At 40.6% G+C, this 18,996-nt stretch overlaps 1 long non-coding RNA gene across 1 annotated transcript in view; it reads right to left on the bottom strand.

Moving 5' to 3' along the window:
• LOC309651405 overlaps positions 1–16,701 on the bottom strand; it is a 98,884-nt gene extending 82,183 nt beyond the window's left edge. The window contains exons 1-2 of the long non-coding RNA XR_014258100.1: positions 12,645–16,701; positions 2,896–3,006 (exon numbers count right to left, since the gene is read on the bottom strand). This is a non-coding gene — a long non-coding RNA (uncharacterized lncRNA). The remainder of the gene's footprint in view (positions 1–2,895; positions 3,007–12,644) is intronic.
• Between the last annotated feature and the right edge of the window lie 2,295 nt (positions 16,702–18,996).

Raw genomic sequence — 18,996 nt, forward strand, 5'->3', positions numbered from 1 at the left:
GATCCTAGAGCTTAAAAGTCCCAAAGCCCCAAATTTGGGGAACCTCTCTCAACATCAGTCAGAGGTTGGGACCCATAACGTCCACCTGTGCTGTTCCAGAATTCTAAGGGCCACAGAAGCTCACACACTCACTATCGCTTTCATCTCTGTGAGTTTCTCCAATGAATGCTGTCTCAGAAGACCTAGTAGGTAGAGCAGTAGATCCTTCACACTTACTCATTTGACAGTGGTACCATCCAACAATTGCTCTTACCTGATTCCTGAGGCCAGTGAATATGAGTACAGTCCAGCGAGAGCAGAGCCCATTAGGGTCAGGAGATAATAGAATTCTGACCAGAGGACATGACCGTGGCTATTTTCCCAATTACCAAATGCAAAATTAAGATACAGTGGGTCCTCATTATCCGCAGAGGCTTATTTGAGAATCTGCTGACTCAATAAAATTTATGTGTAGCCTCAGCATCAATACTGGCAGAGCTTGTGCCATCATTCATGGACATTAAGTAGGAATCTTTAGTTACACAATTATACATATTCCCTACTGAGGTCCATCAAGGAGATGCTCTATTTTCTTGTTTCAGTTCTCATATAGAGATGCCCAGAGGATGGAGACAGCAGCGGGCAGAGCTCTGCAAGAAGCTCCGGTTCTGGGGCTGGCTGAATGGGGTTTGAAACCCAACTCTGCAGCCTGCTGGTGAACAGCCTCAGGCAAGTCACGTAACACTTTTGAAGATTGTTTTCACTTTTGTAAGATCAAGAACAGAGCATTGACCAGGATAAACTGTTTTTAGGATTTAAAACACACACACACACACAAACACACACACACAACTTTAAATATATATATTTCCCCTAGGAGCAATGGCTCACTATTCACCAATCCAGTGTTGGGGCAACTTTATAGTATATAACTGCCATGAATAACAAAAAACAGAAATCAACTGTAGATATTTCCATCAACAGATGGAAACCACATTGGCTCCCTGAACTGTGATAACTCCTGTTATAAAGTTGGATGATAATACCATGTATTTCTTAGGATTGTTAGGAAGTTAGATGAATTAATAGATGTAAATAAAGTTCTCAAAATAGTGTCTGGACGGTAGTAAAAGCGATACAAGATTTCGTTATTATTACTATCATTGTTAGGAATGGGTAAGTGGAAGCTTCTGGAGTTTTTCCTGCCCACAACAGGAATATGTCAAAGGCAATACCACAGCCCTGTTGGAATTACAAAAATTTGCTATGTCATTAAAGGCTTGAAAGATGTAGGAGTGAAGATTACATCACTTCCATAGTTAGCTGTCCAGTTTGGTTAGTGAAAAAGACGGATTGATTACAGAGAATGACAATAGATTATCCAACATTTAATCAAGTGGGGATACGATCTTGCAAATTTGTACAGGTTGTGGTCTCTTCACTGGAAAAGATCAATATAGCCCTTCCTAACCACCCACTGATTTGACAAATGCTTTTTTCTCTATCTCCAAAAGCAGTAAATAGCAGAAATTCATTTTCATGTGACAGAGACAGCCATACATCTTCACTGTCTTGCCACAGGTTTATATCAACTTTCTAGTTCTGTGTCCCAAGTCATTCTGCAGGGACGAGTAGTTACCTCATCAGTGCTCTGGACATCACCCTACTGACATCATGCAGATAGAAAACAGAGCAGGGTCCCTATTACTTTGGTAAGATGATGCACACGAGTGCCACAGCCTGGAAGATAAATGCCACAGAAGTACAGAGACCTTCCACTTCCATAAGATTTAGGAGTGTCCTATGGTCTAAAGTATCTGCTCTTCCAAAATGGAAAAAAAAAAAAAGTACCATTCTTTGGTTTAAAAAAATATATGTTATAAATTAAATATCTGTGAGTTGCACTGACCCATATGCAGTGGCCCTAAACAAGAGCCCGTTTGACTCAGAGAACAAGAATGCTCTCCCACTGGTGCAATATTTGGTCTTTATGGCTCAGTGGATCCTATGGATGCAGAATAGACCCTGTGGTGAGAGAAACAGCCGGGGCTCTGATGATTTGGGAGAAAAACCACGGCTTCTCTATTATAAGTAAATAGATCTTGACTTGCCACTGAGCCCTGGCAGGCCGTGAAGCCCTGACTGCAAGATCTCGTGTGACTGTTAGACCTTGGCTGTTCAATATCAGCTGAATGCTGTCTGACTTACTGTATCCTAAATTTTGGTATTCGTGGTGGTTGAGTTTTACGCTTAGTAAATATGTGAACTTGGGCAAGTTTCCTTTTTGTGCTTTGCTTTCACATTAACCAGAGGTTAATGATAGTAAAATACCTGGCAATATTTTGATGGGATTAATGCATGAACACATGCAGACCACTTACAAGTGTCTGGCACACAGCAAGGGCTTCTTAAGTGTTAACCCTTATGGTAATTGTCCTCCTTTGAGGACATGGACCTGTAACCCCACAGATCCCAGAGGTGTAAGGTTGGGTCATTTGGTGCTCGTTACTCCTGCACCCAAACCAACGTACTCTTCCTACTGGGGACCAAAGCATCATATAGGGGTTTCTAATTCGGTATGTAGCATGTGTCCTGGGAGATGGGATCCCATCCTCAGAGCATTGCTCCTGAGCTGGTGCTTCACTGTGCCTTCAGATGTTAACTGCAGAATGCTCATTCCCCCAGGTATGGGCCAGAGCAGTAATCTTAGGTCTGGAATGTGCTGTTTCTATACCTCTCCATGGGTGAAACCGCATTGGCTGTTCTCTGACCTTGATGGTCATTATGATCACTGTGAACCCTGCCCACCACCCCCCCCAGATTCTGGTGTTTAAAAGCCAGTAACTAGCTTCTTTGCTTCAGGCCCAGCATCTCTGTTGCTATCAGTGAGGAAGGTTCTAGGACAGCTTCTCTTACCCTCAGTCCTGGTCTGCACACGACAGTCACCGCTGGCTCCTAGTGAAGCTGATGTCCTCTTAACCGGTTAATTTGTGAGCCTCTTGAGTGCCCAGTATCCCCTGAGCCTTCCTGTGGAAGGAAAAAAAAAACCTGAATGATTTCCTGGCCTCACAAAAATATTACCACTCTAGCAGGCCCACTTCTCTGAGCCTTTTAATCAGTTCTCTACAATCTGCCACAGCAATTCGGGAATTTCAGTTCTGTTCAACACGGATCACTGCTTTCTCCAGGCTGCTAGGAATCATCTCTGCATCCTCCCCTGCGGTTCTTGGCAGGGGGTTAAGTCCCATATCACAAGAGAACACTCCAGGTCAATAAACTCTCCCTGGTCATATCTTATTTGCCAGTCCCCTTGATCAGGAAACCTCCCACTGCGATCCCACACGGACTCCCTGTCTCCTGCCATCCTACATGGCTGTTGGTCATGCTGACTAATTCCTGCGGTTCCTCTGTGGCCTTGGCCCTTTATTCCTCTAGCAGGTCTGATAAGTCCCCGTCCGGGTGATGCTGCGACATAACCACGCCTATAGGCCTGGCAGCCACAGGAAGGGTAGGGGCACATCCTGAGAGAACCCCTGTGGGCTTGCGGTGGAGAGCGCCGTACTGTCCCCCTCCGTGGGCGCAGGGCCCGTTCTTCACGGGAGGGGTTCACCTCTGCAGGCTCAGAGCGTTCAAAGGAGTCTGGGTGCCCGAGCAGGGAGCTAAGCATATGCGGAAACTCTCTGTACTTTCTACTCAATTTTGCTGTGAACCTAAAAGTGCTCTGACAAATAAGGTGTAGGAATAATAATAACAAAAAAAATGTGGGGAATCAAAATCTCAAGAGGCATCTACCCAGATACCCTGATCTCAGGGCCCTGAGCTTGGTGTAACAGGCCTGCTTCAGCTGAACCTTCAATTGTCTTTGAAGATCAGTGACTATGGTCTAAATCCTTAGTTTTGTCTTAAGCTTTTTTCTCTTCTCCCGAGAGAGGAAACTGGCCTCTTTTAGGCTACCAAGGAGGCCCTCTGGTCTTCACATTTGATTTTCAATTATTTGTTCAATACTATTAGCTTTTCATTAGGAAGGACAGTGCCATGACTTAATGACAACCACTAAATCCACTGTCCTGTGCACTGCTTCCATCAGTCATGACATTTCCTTCGCAAGAAGAGGCTCCCAAGTCGCCACCAGCAGCTTTCCAGCAGCTGGGCTTCCTCCCGGGTCACGGAGCGCTCGGGCTGGTGTCCTCAGTCCCAAATGGTGGCCAGCGAGCCAGTCCTGGGACCACGTCTTTGCTGCTGGCTTTCTTGAGCTACTCTGGGAGTCAGCTGCGTTCTCTGGGAAGCAGACACTGGCGTGGAGACAGGACTGCAGAGGATTTTTGTGAAGGAGAAAAGGAGGAAGCAGGATTGCACAAGAGGAGCGGTCAGGTCACGATGCAGAAGAGGCAGATCGGACACAATGTCTGCCGGGCCGCGGGGCGCTCCAGAGCGAGGCCTGCGCGGTAGAGGCTCCGAGCTGGGTGGAAGTGGACAGGCCTCTGTGCCCCGGCCTTGCTGGGCACACACCGTCCACGAGCCTTCTGGAAAGAGTGTGACCTTGGCTCAAAGGCAGTCGGCTGACCACACTCCCCAAACTGAATTCTGGATGGAGAAAGGACGTGAGCGACTCAGCTCTACTTCATTCACACTCTTACCACCAATTCAGGTACAGTAGTTCCTCTGTATCCGCAGTGTTCGCTTCCCGGGGTTTCCGCGGTGGGAAGTTTTAAATCGCGCGCCATCCTGAGTACCGGGATGAAGTCTCGCGAGGTCAGCTGCCGGGGCCACGCGGGAACCACGCCTCTCTCCAGCGAACCCCGCCCCTAGTCACTCATTGGCCCCTGGGTTATCAGAGCCACGATCTCAGTATCGCGGTACTTGCGTTCCAGTGACCTTTATCTTCCCGAGCAATGACCCCCAAATAAGAGTGATGCTGGCAATTCGGAGATGCCCGAGAGAAGCCTGACGGTCCTTTCTTTAAGTAAAAAGGTGAAAGTTCTCCACTTAATAAGGAAGGAAAGAAATCCTGTGCCGGGGTTGCTGAGACCTACGATAAGAACGAGCCCTCCATCCGTGAAATTGTGAAGAAGGTAAGAGAAACTCGTGCTAGTTTTGCTGTCGAGCCTCAGACTTAAAATGTGTGTGTGTGGTGAGTGCATACTTCAGAGGGAAAAGGCGTTCAGTTCACACAATAAGATATTTTGAGAGAGAGACCACATGCACAAAATTTTATTACAGTATATTATTATAATTGTTCAATTTTACTATTATTGTTGTTAACCTCTTACTATGACTAACTTATAAAGTAAACTTTATCATAGGTATGTGTGTATAGGAAGAGACATATATAGTGTTTGGTACTCCTGCCGTTTTAGGCATCTGCTGGGGGGGTCTTGGACGGTGTCCCCCACGGAAAAGGGGGAACTACTGTAGTTAAATACAGTTATGAGGTTAATTTGCAGTTTTCATTATGGAACCAGGACATTTCCTCCTCAGCAGGAGAGTTTCCCAAGACGAGTGTCTTTAAAATAATAGTTCATTTTAGCATCAGTGTTTTCTTGAGGGACAGAGAACAATGTGAGTCCATATTACAATAAAACTTCAAAATTTTTTTCATTTAATGACATTTCTTTATTAAATAACTGAGATCAAATTAGAGATCTAATCTGGAAGGTATTCAGAGTAACGATGAAAATTATGTTGCTGCTTTTCACATGTTCTTTTAAAAGTACTTACATAAACATTCTCTCATTTGGTCCAGACAATAACCCTATCTATCAGGTGGGCAGAGCAGCATCAGAAATTGTCTTGGTCAAATTTTATTGTTATTCCATAACTTCTAAGAGATTTTCATGACACCAGAAAATTTAAAAAAAAGATTACCAGATGACAATATGTGCCCCTAGGTGCTCTAGAAGTGATCCAAGGATCACTAATTTAAAAACTGAAATACCAGCATATTCTTAATAACCTTGCTCTTATTCACTTCAGTTTTTGTCATGACTTTAAGTTCATATGAATCTGATGAATTTAAAAGGTAAGTTATGTTATTTGTTTGCATTTGAATTTTAACGTTACTACCTGAAATACAAAACATTAGGAAATTTGATAAGGCATAACATCCACTAATTATAACACAAATTTAAAATTTCCGTGATCTACCCATCTTTATTTATGTGCATTTTTACATTACTATAAATATTTATATATTATAACTTTATTATAATTTTCTACTTTGCCTTTTTTCAAACTTAACCTCATTCCAAAGAATTCCCAAGATCCATAATTCTATGTCATCATTACTATAATTTTAAATGACTACCTAATATTATATCTGGTGTTTTAAAATGTTTTAAACATGGTTTGAATGGGTATTTTAAAAAGAAATCTCATGGGAGATAGACATTTGGGGATATATAAAGTAAAAAAGACATTTTAAAATAATATAAATACCTTTTGATTTTTTTAGAAACTGGACCAAAACATGTTAAAAATAATTTATAACATTGTTCTTCCCTGTGAGACTTCTCATTGACCTTTCAGCCTGAATACAAAAATAGAAGACTTTATCATAGCTTTAGCCTGTAGGCCTATTTTTAAATATACAACGTCATGAACTAAACTTAATAAAAATCCAACACAAAGAGATGAAAGTGGGAACCTTCTTTGCAGAAATTCCTTTGAGGCTATATCCTGCCTTAATTCTAGAAGAAGAATTCCCACAGAAATCAATAGGAGATTAAAATAAATATCAATGGCAGGATACAGTCCAAATTATGAACGAAAAACTTTAAACTTGACAGGTTAATTGTTTTTCAGAAAGAGTGGAATTTGGGAGCAGTATTTTCATGAGGGAAAACCAACATTTCGGCTGTAGATAAATTAGTACACAGCATTTTGTACAGTAGGGACTTATCTATGGGAGCTGTGTCTACCCATTGTGTTATGACATTGGTTTCTGCCATTTTGAAGGGAAGTTTCCTCACCTGCATCCAGATTTTGCATTAGTTGGTCAAGTTTCTAATATGCTTTTATTTTAAGTAGGATAAACAGTATACAAGGTGAAAGAAATTTATTTCAAACTCTCCTTGCTTAGTCACATTATTCAAAAATTGTTAAGAAATAAATTCTAATAATATTACACCTGAAAAATTCAAAGGTAGAATTGGGTAACCAGTAACCTGATACCCTTTGGCTTCAAAATGTTACAACTAGTACAAATGTATACAAAGTGTTCAGGTTGCCAAATTTATCATCTAGAACACTTGAATAGAGGTGTGTATAAAAATCAAGTTCATTCATTATTCAACTTTGCCACTGTGCCTTGCACAGCCTCTCTGAGTCACTTTTTTCCTTTTTTGAGAAGAAAGGATAACAATACTTTTCGGCAAAATGAGGATGAGATTCAAGAAAGAGCAACATAATGTACTACTGTTAGAGCACTAGCTATACAGGGCCACAATTATACTGCAGAGTGGTTGGCACGTAGTATGTGACCAAGAAATATAAGTGGCTGAATCAGTAATATTCATTTCGGAGATGATATTCAATTCAATTAACATTTGATAAGTGCCTATTATATTCAAATTATGTGCAAGGGCTGTAAGAAATGTAATGAGTCTAGCAATGCCCCTACACTGACGGGGACTGTAATCTGATGGGCAGGTGAACTTGAATCAAGCCAACTCTAATACCAAGTCATATGCGTTAGGAGCATAACTAGAGATTTAAATAACGCACTCTAGAAATATAAAGCAATAGCAATGATTTTCCACTGCAAATTAATTGGAGAATTAACTAGAAGATTGAAGAAAAACCCACGGAGGAGAGAATCTAAGAGGAAAAGATCAACTTCTCCAATAGTCAAGATTAAAATGCCAGTGACAGTACTTCATGGTATGATTCATGTTTCCTTGGAAGTGAAAGAACAGACTTGTGAATGAATCTTCTGAGAACAGTGACAAGAATGGTGGGTTTGTTTAACAATTGAAAGTACATATAAAGGACATCTGTTATGACATTAAATGATTCTAGTATGAGGATAACAGAGAAGAAAAATATGGAAGTTAAAATGAGATGTCTAGTCCACAGGGAATAAAGTACTTGGTTGAAATGGAAGAAGTTTTTGTTTGTTTGGTTTTTTGTTTGTTTGTTTTGGTTTGGTTTGGTTTTTGTTTTCCTGTGAGACCCAAGATCTTGAACAGAAAAAAAAAAAAAACAGTAGAAAAAAGTTAACCACTAGGAAAATGATATTGCTCTGATTAACTTTAAAAGTTAAGCACAAATTTGTTATCAAGGAAGGCATTAAGGGAGCTCCAAAATAAATCGATATAGTTCCAAATTTGCCTTAGCTTGAAAATGGTCCAATCAAATTTTTTTCTCCATACTGTGTGGAATGAAAACCTCTATCTAAAGCATGTTAGTGTCACTACATTACTTTCTTTGAATACTAGTTTCAGCAAATATTTTAAGATGATCAAGGCGTGAAAATCTGTCTGAGATTAAAAGCCTGCTGTTAGCCCAAGGAATGTAAAAGTAATGAAATGTCAGGAAGAATTCCGTGTACATGTTTGAGCTTGTAGAACAACTGTGTTCAAAGGAAATTAAACTGAGAAAAAAATTCTGTTTCAATATAGCCAATACATGAGTAAATTAGATAAACTCTTACAAATAAGTATACATTCCCTTTCTCTGATGGTAAGAGCTAACGTTTATTGAGCATTTACTATATTCCAGGTACTGTACTAATTACATTACCCATTTTCTCATTTAATTTTCACAGCAACCTGATGAGGCTAGAGGTAGAAACTATTTTTAATTCTCTTTCAGTAATGAGGAAACTGAAAAGTTGTCTGTGATCATACAGTTACTAAGCAGAAAGGCAAGTATGGACCCAGGACTCACTCCAAACTACCCTCTGATGTACTTGGAATCACCAGGTATATTTTTTAAAAATTTTGAAAAGAACTTAGAAGTAGATATAATTATATAGCCAGTTCCCATCAATGAATAAGCTTATCTCTGGCAATGAGTTGTTCTCAATGTTTGAAAAGATTTTGTTTATTTTGCTAGGGAAGTATAAAATCTGTTCTGTGTTATAGTAACCAAAAGAGTTTAAGACGTGTCAAGACTATAGTATTCAGGTGTGTTTCCTTTTATATAGTCTCTTTAATGTTTAATGAGGAAATCTTGTCTGATTTTCCTTCTTTAAGAGGGGAATGTTCATCTCCTAAAACTGTACATTTAACTATTGTTTTATTCCAGGTAACAATAGTTTTTGAAATTAAACAAATATATATATATAAGCACAGGTAAGCCACTCCAATAAAATAGAGTCTGCATTTGAATACTATTATCATTTTTAATGGCATTATATTGAACTTATATTGCTAGAAATACAATCTTGTTTCATTAAGTAACTGCTTGTATGGTTTCTACAAGCCATTCCTCCCCTACGTTGAGTGTGGTCCTGGGGAACTAGGTAAAAGTTGGGGGGTGGTTTGAGTTGCTGGAGGATTTGGGGCACAGAACAAAGGGAGATGGGGATCTGAGGGGAGAGAGAGTAAGCTGGAAGCTAGGAAATGTGGGAAAATTTAAGTATATAAAATCAGCCAGTGCACACACAGGCGCTCAGGGAAAGTATCTTACAGAGCATCTCTGAGCCAGTTTGGAAGGTTGAGCCTAAAAGGTTCCCCCTGTGCACAAGATATGAGGTAAGGCTTCTTTTATAGCTTGGCAGCAGTAAATCCATATGCTGGGAAAGAGATCAATTTTAGACACTTAAAGTTATTAAAGTCTCATTTTCACAACAGAGTCTCGCAACGGTGGACTGTGCAGCTAATGGGATAATTTAACCAAGAAAGGAATTTATCCAAAAAATTCCTTATGGACTGATATTAGGAACTTTTTACTAAGGCAGCAAAACCAGAATTTACTAAATTGTACCATGGACATTCTACAAGCAAATCTAATATTAAAAGTATTAAAAGATTTTTTTACAACCATATCCATGGGGACCTTTATTCCTTGACCTCAGTTTGCCCCTAGATTCATACAAATTAAGTGGTGAAAGCTGACAGAATGCTTGAATTACCTTAAAATGGCACATTATGAATTTAGAGAAGGAGAGATGATAACCTAACATTTGCTTAAAGTAACAGATTTACTAATTGCAAGCTTAACAGAACAATTGTTTGTGATAATAAGACTATCTTAAGGAAATTACAGTTTCAGAGAATTTCCTTATGATGGAAAAATCCTCTGGTTTGCGATTTTGTACTTGGTGAATTATTATAGAGTAGAACAAAATAGAATTTAGGATCTAATAACCACAGCTCCCATATGTTGGGTGCCCACTGTGTATCAGACCCTGTGTTGTGCTTGACTTTGGGTATATTATCTCATTTAATCATTGCATTAACCCTCCAGAGTAACTGCTACTCCTTGTTGTACAGATGAACATGAAGACACAAATTTTAAAAATGGCCTCAGTGAGGTTATGTGATTTGCCAGACCTGGGATTAGAAGTCATATGTGCCTGGCTCCAAAACTCCAGTTTTGAGCACAGGATAAACATGACTATTAGTTATACCATTTCCTGTGTTATTTGTTGTTACATAAACAAAGAAAATATATACTCCAAAGGGGCATCCTGTGAACACCTCAATCATATTTAGGTTGATTGTGATAAAAACATACAATCAAAAGGACATTTTGTATCATTACCTTTGAACATTTCAGACCAAATCCTTTCCCTTACTAGAATTTTGACAGAAGTGTTGGTTTCCCTGGTGGGGATATAACCCTCTTCTTCCTTGTCAGATTCAAAACAAATTGAGGAATAAGATGAAGAGTAAAATATATGGAAAATCAAACTGTTGCTTTAAAAAAAACTGATGAAGGCTTAGTTGTAAGGGCCAATGGGCCTGGTAAATGAACCCCAGATTCGTCAGCCTTACCCATCCAGTCACGGCATGTGTGAGGGCACTGGTTTTGGGGGAGAGCCTGCACCCAGGAGCGATGGAGAACGTTGGCAGCTGGGAGTCGAGCGCTCTCAAGAGGGAAAACGATTGGGCTGGCTCTGCATGCCCAGTTCTTTCTTTTGAAAGTTGTCAGTCAGATAAATCACTCCACCTGCTCAGGGCAGAGTAAAGGGGCAGGGCAGGAGCGGGTTTTACAGTACTATCACTAGAACAGCCTTCAGAGGAAGAAAGCATTGGCACTCCGCCTCAGCTTCCCCGGGTGTGCTCTGCCCTGCTCTGCTGTGTTTTGTTTTGTTCCTCACTGGCTTAACTCCTCAGGCAGGGGTCTCTCCGTCTGGGAGGTCGTGTTCTTAAGACCATTCCTCACCTCTCTCTCAAAGACGAATCACGGGTCCTTTGGAATCCTCCTGGGACCACTCGTGGGAAAGATACATTTTACCCTGAAAAAGCTCCAAAATGAGTCTTTTGCTCTGTTAATGAATCTACTCCAGGGCCACTCTATTTAAAGTTGAACATTTACTCCCTATTCTGTTTCCCATATCCCAAATTATGTCCAACCATGCTTTCTGAGGTAACATAGCCCTGGTTCTGCAATGAGATATAATAACAATATTAAGAGACATAATAAAATATATAAGTGCTGCAATAATAAAATGCCAGAAAACTTCAATAGAAGCCCTCGTCTGCACTCAAATTCTCAGGGGGAACTCAAGGCCACACCTATCGATTCAGAAATTAATGTTTAAAATTTAATTTTCTTGACAATACGAGTTAAAAGTTAGAAATTAAAGTAATTCCCAATTTTTTATTCTGCCCAATCTGTATTAGAGGTTTTTCTCAATGTATCTGAATATGTGAGAGTGGGGTTATTTCTTCAGGACTTCATACATTTTATTAATTTAACACAAGGTATCAGATACATCTGTCTTTCTAGTGTCCAAAGAGTAACAGGACATAAGATTATAACCATGCTGCCCCTATATAAACTGACTTTAAGAAAGACAGACAGGGCTTCCCTGGTGGCGCAGTGGTTGGGAGTCTGCCTACCGGTGCAGGGGACACGGGTTCGAGCCCTGGTCTGGGAAGATCCCACATGCCGCGGAGCAACTGGGCCCGTGAGCCACAACTGCTGAGCCTGTGCGTCTGGAGCCTGTGCCCCGCAACGGGAGGGGCCGCGATAGCGAAAGGCCCGCGCACCGCGATGAAGAGCGGCCCCCGCACCGCGATGAAGAGTGGCCCCCACTTGCCACAACTAGAGAAAGCCCTCACACGAAAACTAAGAGACCCAACACAGTCATAAATAAATAAATAAATAAAATAAATAAATAAAGTATTAAAGAAAAAAAAGAAAGACAGACAATCCTCAGGCCTTAGAACAGTTTTCCCAGGTAAAATTCCTTTGAACTCATTAAACGTTAGCTAAAACTGTGGTTAAAACTCAGTTATTTCTAAATGAAAGGCGGAGTATTAATTTATCTATTGCTGTGTGACAAATCACCCCCAAACTTAGCAACTTAAAACAACAAGCATGTATTATCTCACAGTTTCCGTGGTTTGGGAATCCCGGGGGAAGTTTTCTGGTTGGTTTTGGCCCAGAGTCTCCCATGAGGGTGAGTCCAGCTGTCGCCAGGGCTGTAGTCATCATTTCCAAACACTGAAGACTCATTTCCAAACTCACTCATGTGGTAATAGGCAGCCTACCGCTTCTCACCAGCCGCTGGCCAGACACCCCAGTTTCTTACAACTTGAGCCTCTCCGTGGGCTGCTTGAGTGCCCTCAAAACATGGCAGTCGGCTTCCCTTGGAGCCAGTGATCTGAGAGAGAGAGAAAGCAAGGCAGTGACATAGCACTTTCATTTATGGTCTAACTTCTGAGTCATACTCTGTGTCTTCTGTCTTATTCTGTTTCTCAGAAATGAGTCACTAAGTCCAGTAATACCCTCAGCAGAGAGTGTTACACAGGGTTAAAATACGAGGAGGCTGGAAGACTGGCTCCCCCCAAAAAAGGTGATGGAAAAAAAATCTCAAAATTTTATCCTCACCAAGATGCCACTGGTTGGTTGATAGGTGTTCACTAGAAACTCTGACTTGTTAATTTAAATTTAGTAGGGGTCAGCCTCCAGCAAAGGGGTTTAGTGCAGCACACCTACCATTTCTGGAGGAGAAATCTGCCCGTGCGTCGCTTCTTAACCTCCATTTCCTCGTTGAGCTCCGTGTTCTTGGCACTTTGGTCTGTATAGACAGAGAGCTCTGTCTGCTCATATAGCTGCCATGTATCTTGCAGAAAGACATTTTTAATCCTGTGCCATTGTGGCTAACGCCTCTGCCTTTTGTTCTGGAATGGCCTAAGCCTAAGAAGTTTGCTTTTTAGTGATGTTTTTCATCTTGTGCCCATATTTATTTCAACCAGAAAAGCATTGGCGACATTTTTCTAAAATGAAACTACTGTGGATGCTTCTGACGCCTGTGCCCCTTGGGCTCCGATGAGACCCAAGATGTCTGTCTCGTGCTCCTCAAGACACTGTCCTTCCTCTGCTTGTGAATTCCCTAAGCTTCTCAGGCAGATTCCCTCATAATACTATGAAGCCAGTGAAAGCCCCCGCTACAATAACTATATCACTTTGAAAACTGTCCTGTATTTCTTTGAGTCGTTTCCATTTGAACCTGTGGACAAGCCTCATAAATCCACAGTCCTTTTCTTGGCTGTGAATAGAGAAAATAATTTGGGGCAGTTGATCATTGGTCCCTTGCTGCTTATCAGAGCCTGGTGACAGCAATTTAAAGATAGAACCTCAGAAAGACTCCCCAGCACACATGAGACTCAGCTGCCTTGTAGTTTAAAAGCAGCTATATCAGGGTCTACAAATTTACAGAAAAACTCCAGTTCTCTCTAAACTTAACTCTTGCCTCAGCTGCCCTTGAGCACTAAGACCTCTGCAGCCACAGGCCTCTGTTGGGGTTTCCGCTGTCAGCATATCACATGAGAGTCTACTTCTAGGTCAGGAAGCCACAGCTCTAGCCCTGCGCTGCCTGTGCCTGCCGAGGGCTTTCACTACCTCAAGCACCTTTGTCAGGGCCCTTCTAGACTTACCTCCATGGAAAGGTGCCGTCCCGGAGAGAAACAGGCCATAATCTGCGTCCATAGATCCAGATTAAAATACCATGTGCCCTAAGTCTTAAAGGTGCTGGCCCATGCCACAGCAGCTGAAACTTGGTCCAATATAAGTCACTACAAACAAAGTATTTGCTGTAAAACTTACAGTGAAGGCTCCAAACCACATGTTTTAGCCACAATTAAAATTCTTTCTATGCATTTATTTTCTTTTCCTACTCAACTTTGCGCTTTCACCTCATTTCGCAATGTTTGCGGCCAATACACCAAATGTTGGTGTCTTTCAGGCTATCCCTCAAAACTTCTGGCCCTTCAGAAAGATAGGAGACCTGCCTGGAAAAAAAGCAGCTGTGATTGTGTTCTTTCTGCCCTGAGGCTGGTTCCCAAAGAGATAAAGGGAAAAGAGCTGAGCATGTCCAGTTTACCTTCCCAAATTACCAACTGGGTAAGTACCTCACTGAGGTGGTCTGAGTTGATAAAGGGGCAGAAACCAGCTAGGAGTAGCTTACGGTGATTGAGTGTCCTCCAGAGGCAGAAAACGTCAGGACTGAGGAGCAAGCTTTCTCTTGTAACAAAACGATTGAGGGTCTCTCTCAGGCTTAGAGCAGAGACTAAAGGAGGAAAAAGCCCACGTCTTAACCCTTGGAACATGTTGAGTGTTCCTGTAAAAGCGTAGCTGTTGCTTTGTGACGCTGTAATCCCTCCACTATGGGGTTTGAGGAAGAGGTGGCCACATTCACCAGGAAAGAATCAATTCTGCCAGAAGAGGCCACCCTCTTCTCACAGGCCCTTCACGCTGCGTATCATAGTGGTCTGGTGTCAGATGCCTTTTCCCCCCAACCATCCTTCTTCAGTGTCAACAGTGATCCCCCGAATGCTGAATCCAACAGACATTCCTCAGTTCTCTTGCAACGTGATCTCTCTTTGATATTTGAGACTATGCTTTTGGAAATGGTGTGTTTTATTTTTCAGTATCTCTTGTTCAAAACCTTCTTCTGCCTTGGCTTTCTTAACCCTGAATTCTCCAGGGTCTTTGGCCACATCTTTGAAAGCTCCTTCCCTTCCTCCTTCTCAGAGTCCTCACGCTTTGTGCCTTCCTTAAAGGAAGTAATGCCACAGATATCTGCCCCCAGCTCTGGTGTCTTCTAACCGTGTGCTCTGCCGTGGCAAGGCACTCTTTGCCGTGGTTTCTCCAACAGTCTCCATGAGAGTGACTCAGAGCACATTAGCCTTAAGTTAAACTTCCATGTATTTTCAATATTCAAGGTAACTGTGTTCAACACTATATATGCGTGTGTGTGTGTGTGTGTATACGTATATATGTTTATTTATTTGCCAAATGTTTTCCCAGAAACCTGCTTTCCCTCATATGTTCCTTACCCCAGTCAATGGAATTCACATTTTTCAAGTCATGTAGGCCATAAACAACATGGTCATCTTTCATTTCCACATTTTCCTCATTTCCCATGCTTACCTAGGCAGGTTGGAGGGTATTTATCGTAGGGATTTGTCATGCTCCAGAATCAGTTAGACCTGGGTTCAGTCCCACCTCTCCCGTTTCCTACCTATGTGATCTTGAGCAAGCTACTTAACCTCTCTAATCTTCAGTTCCTGAATCTGTAAAACAGGAATAAGAAACAGAACGTGCCTCATGGGACTGTTAGGAAGATTTAATGAGACAAAAGTGTGTGGAACCCTTAATACAGTGATGGACACAGAGAAATCAGGCCGTATATTTCACTGCTCTTAATGTGTGGGTTCTAACTCTGGACTGTCTTTCGATTGTGTGCCCTTTTTATATTTCCACTGCCACTGCCTTTGTTTATTTCCTTTTCTTTTCTCATGTGGATTATTGCATCTGACTGGCCTCCTTGTTTATAGTTTTTCACCCTTTAAATCCATCATTCATACTGTCACAAGCTTTCTTTTACTGAAGCCCAGACCTATTCATGCCACCCTCTGCTGCTTTAATGCTCCAGTGGCTTCCCGTGGTCTACAGGATAATGTTCAGTCCCTAGCACTGCATCCGGGCTCTCAATAATCTGCTTACAGCTTACTTTCCTCGACACACGCTTTAGGCTGCAGTCACACTGAACTCCACTGTTCCTGAGTGCACTTTCATAAGCCCATGACTTTTTTGCAAAAAAAAAAAAAAAAAAAAGATCCTGCAGCCCTAGCCTGAAATTCTCTGTGCTGTTCACCCTTCAGATATGAGCTAACATTCCTTTCCTTTCTGCTCTGTTAGCAGATTTCCCTCCTACGGTCCTCCCCCTTTTTAACCTCATCACAGTGGCTTGTATGTTCGTTTCTGCAAGAACACACTAAGCTCCTCCAGAGCAGGGACCATATCCAGTTCTTTGGACAGAGTTGTACCAGTGAGCATGAACATGGCAGATGATTAGAAAACACTAATGTAAATGAATTTGTAACTCTAATGAACATCCGAAGTTAGGATTTTATCATTGCGAATTCTGCTCCTTCGCCAGGTTAGTTTGTTTATGTTTTGATCACTATTTGCCTCTTTACTACTTCCATGGTACTGAGGGAGGACACCCATGGCTCGTTACCGGCAGCATGCCAGGCTAGCTTGCCTGTGAAGAACAAAGGGAAAGTGGGAGGCAGTATGTTCACAGTAGCGTAATTAAGGTGTTAAAAATTAAATCTGAGATATAATTGCTAGTTATAATAAGTAAACAAATCAATATAAGATTTTTAAATTAAAATAGCAAGAACAGTAGCAGCAAGAATCCAGATGGAAGGTGTTTCATGGAATTACTATCGGTCTCTCACACCCTGAGAATCATCAGTTCTAACTTTGCTTAGAAACAGGTACAGTTAAAAGAAACGCTACTTTATTTAGTACCACATAATCAACAGATACCTTTCCAGTGTTCATGCAGTTTTATTTCGCAGTCTCATTTATTTCTTGGTTTTATTGAAGTTCCAGGCCAAATATGAGCCCTGTGGAGTTAATGAACAAAAGCATCCTTTTCTGCCTCTATTAAAACTTGACTATAGGCTGTTTCACAGTGAACACACCTCAGCTTCTTAAACGAGGTGCCAATATGCCCTGCACCACTTATAGAGAAATTAAGAAAGGCACCTCAGTGTCATGTAGCAGAACCACTCCAAGTCCCCGAATGCCTGCTAATACGGTCTTTTTATTTTCAAAATAAATGAAAACTCCATTCACTGGGTTGAAGCACAATTTGTCTGTTTAAGCCTCTGCTTTTAAACATTTATTACACCCTATAATTCCTCCTGTGATTCCAGTGTCCTAATTGTAAGACTTACCTTCAAACATAAATGCTAGTAAACATAAGAAATTCTTTTTTGTCTCTCTTTTAAGTAAAATATTGATTATTTTCTAAATATAAAATCCATATTCATTATAGTAAAACAAGAAAATACAAAAAAGAGAGAAAAAAATTTTTTTTGTAGCTACTCTTTGTACTGTAACATTTTAGATGTCTTCCTATGTGTTTTACAATGTTTTGTATAGCTGTGATCTGCTAGACAGTCTTGTAGAGTTATGTGTTTATTTTGTCATTTGACATTTAACACATTTCCCACATTTATAAAACTATTTGTATATAAAATTTAATGGTCATATGAATATATCATCATTTATTAACCATTCTCTTATTAAAGCATATTTTAGTGTGTCTTAAGGTTTTAGTCATTATAAATAACGATGCCCTAAACAGTTTTGTGTCATAAAATTTTTCTTCATGGTTAAGATAGACAGAAAATCGACTGTATTTTCAGCCTACAGGTCTTCCCATTTCATAGGAACAGAAACCCAGTTCCTATGGGAAATTCATTTCATTACCTTATTGAAATTAGTGTCAGCCATGCGGTGAGATGCATGGGCATGGTCTTCAGAACACTACCTCATTTTCCTGGAAAGTGTGATTGGTTCAGAGAAAGGCATATGACGTGGGCTGGCATAATCAGAGATTTTTCCAGGACTTCTTGGTTGGGCTTTCACTCAAGGCTGCTAACGTGGTAGGCTGCTAACCAGGTAGGCAGCTTTGCTCATTGTTAGGAGGGAATCTGCCTGAATGACAGAGAAAAAAATAGAGCTTTGAACTATATCATTTAAGCCATATATAAAACATTTCCACCCAACAGCAGCAGAATAACACATTTTTTTCTCAAGTGCACTTACAGCTTTCTTCAGGATGGGGCACATGTTAGATCACAAAACAAGTCCTAACAAATTTAAGGTTGCAATCATATCAAGTATCTTCTCTAACCACAGTGGAATGAATCTAAAAATTAACAGAAAAGGAAAACTTGAAAAGTCACAAATATGTGGAAATTATACCACACTCTTGAACAACCAGTGGCTCAAAGAAAAATTGAAAAGGGAAATTAGAATATATTAGAATATATCTTGAGACAAACAAACGAAAACACAACATACCAAAAATGGGATGCAACAGAAGCAGTACTGAAAGGAAAGTTTACAACACTATACACCTACATTGTTAAAAAGAAGTGTCTCAAACAAACAACCAAACTCTACACATTAAGGAACTAAAAAAAGGAGAGCAAACTAAACCCAAACTTAGCCAAGGGAAGGAAATGATAAAGATTAGAGCAGAAATAAATAAAATATAGAGTAGAAAAAAATGGGAAAAAAATAAATAGAACTAAAAGTTGATTTTTTAAAAAAGATAAACAAAATTGACAAACCTTTTAAGGTTATCAAAACTTTTAAAAGGTAAACAAAATTGACTAATCAAGAAAAGAAAAAAAGGACTTTTTTGAAATGAAAGAGTAGACATAACTGTTACCACACAAATACAAAGAACTTTGAGACTACTATGAACAATTATATGCCAACAAATTAAATAATCTAGGAGAAATGAATAAATTCCTGGAAATATATAACTTTCTGAGACTGAATGATGAAGAAATAGGATATCTGAACAGA

Source organism: Balaenoptera physalus, assembly GCF_965194825.1.
Source record: "Balaenoptera physalus genome assembly, chromosome: 21".
Taxonomy (NCBI): Eukaryota; Metazoa; Chordata; class Mammalia; order Artiodactyla; family Balaenopteridae; genus Balaenoptera; species Balaenoptera physalus.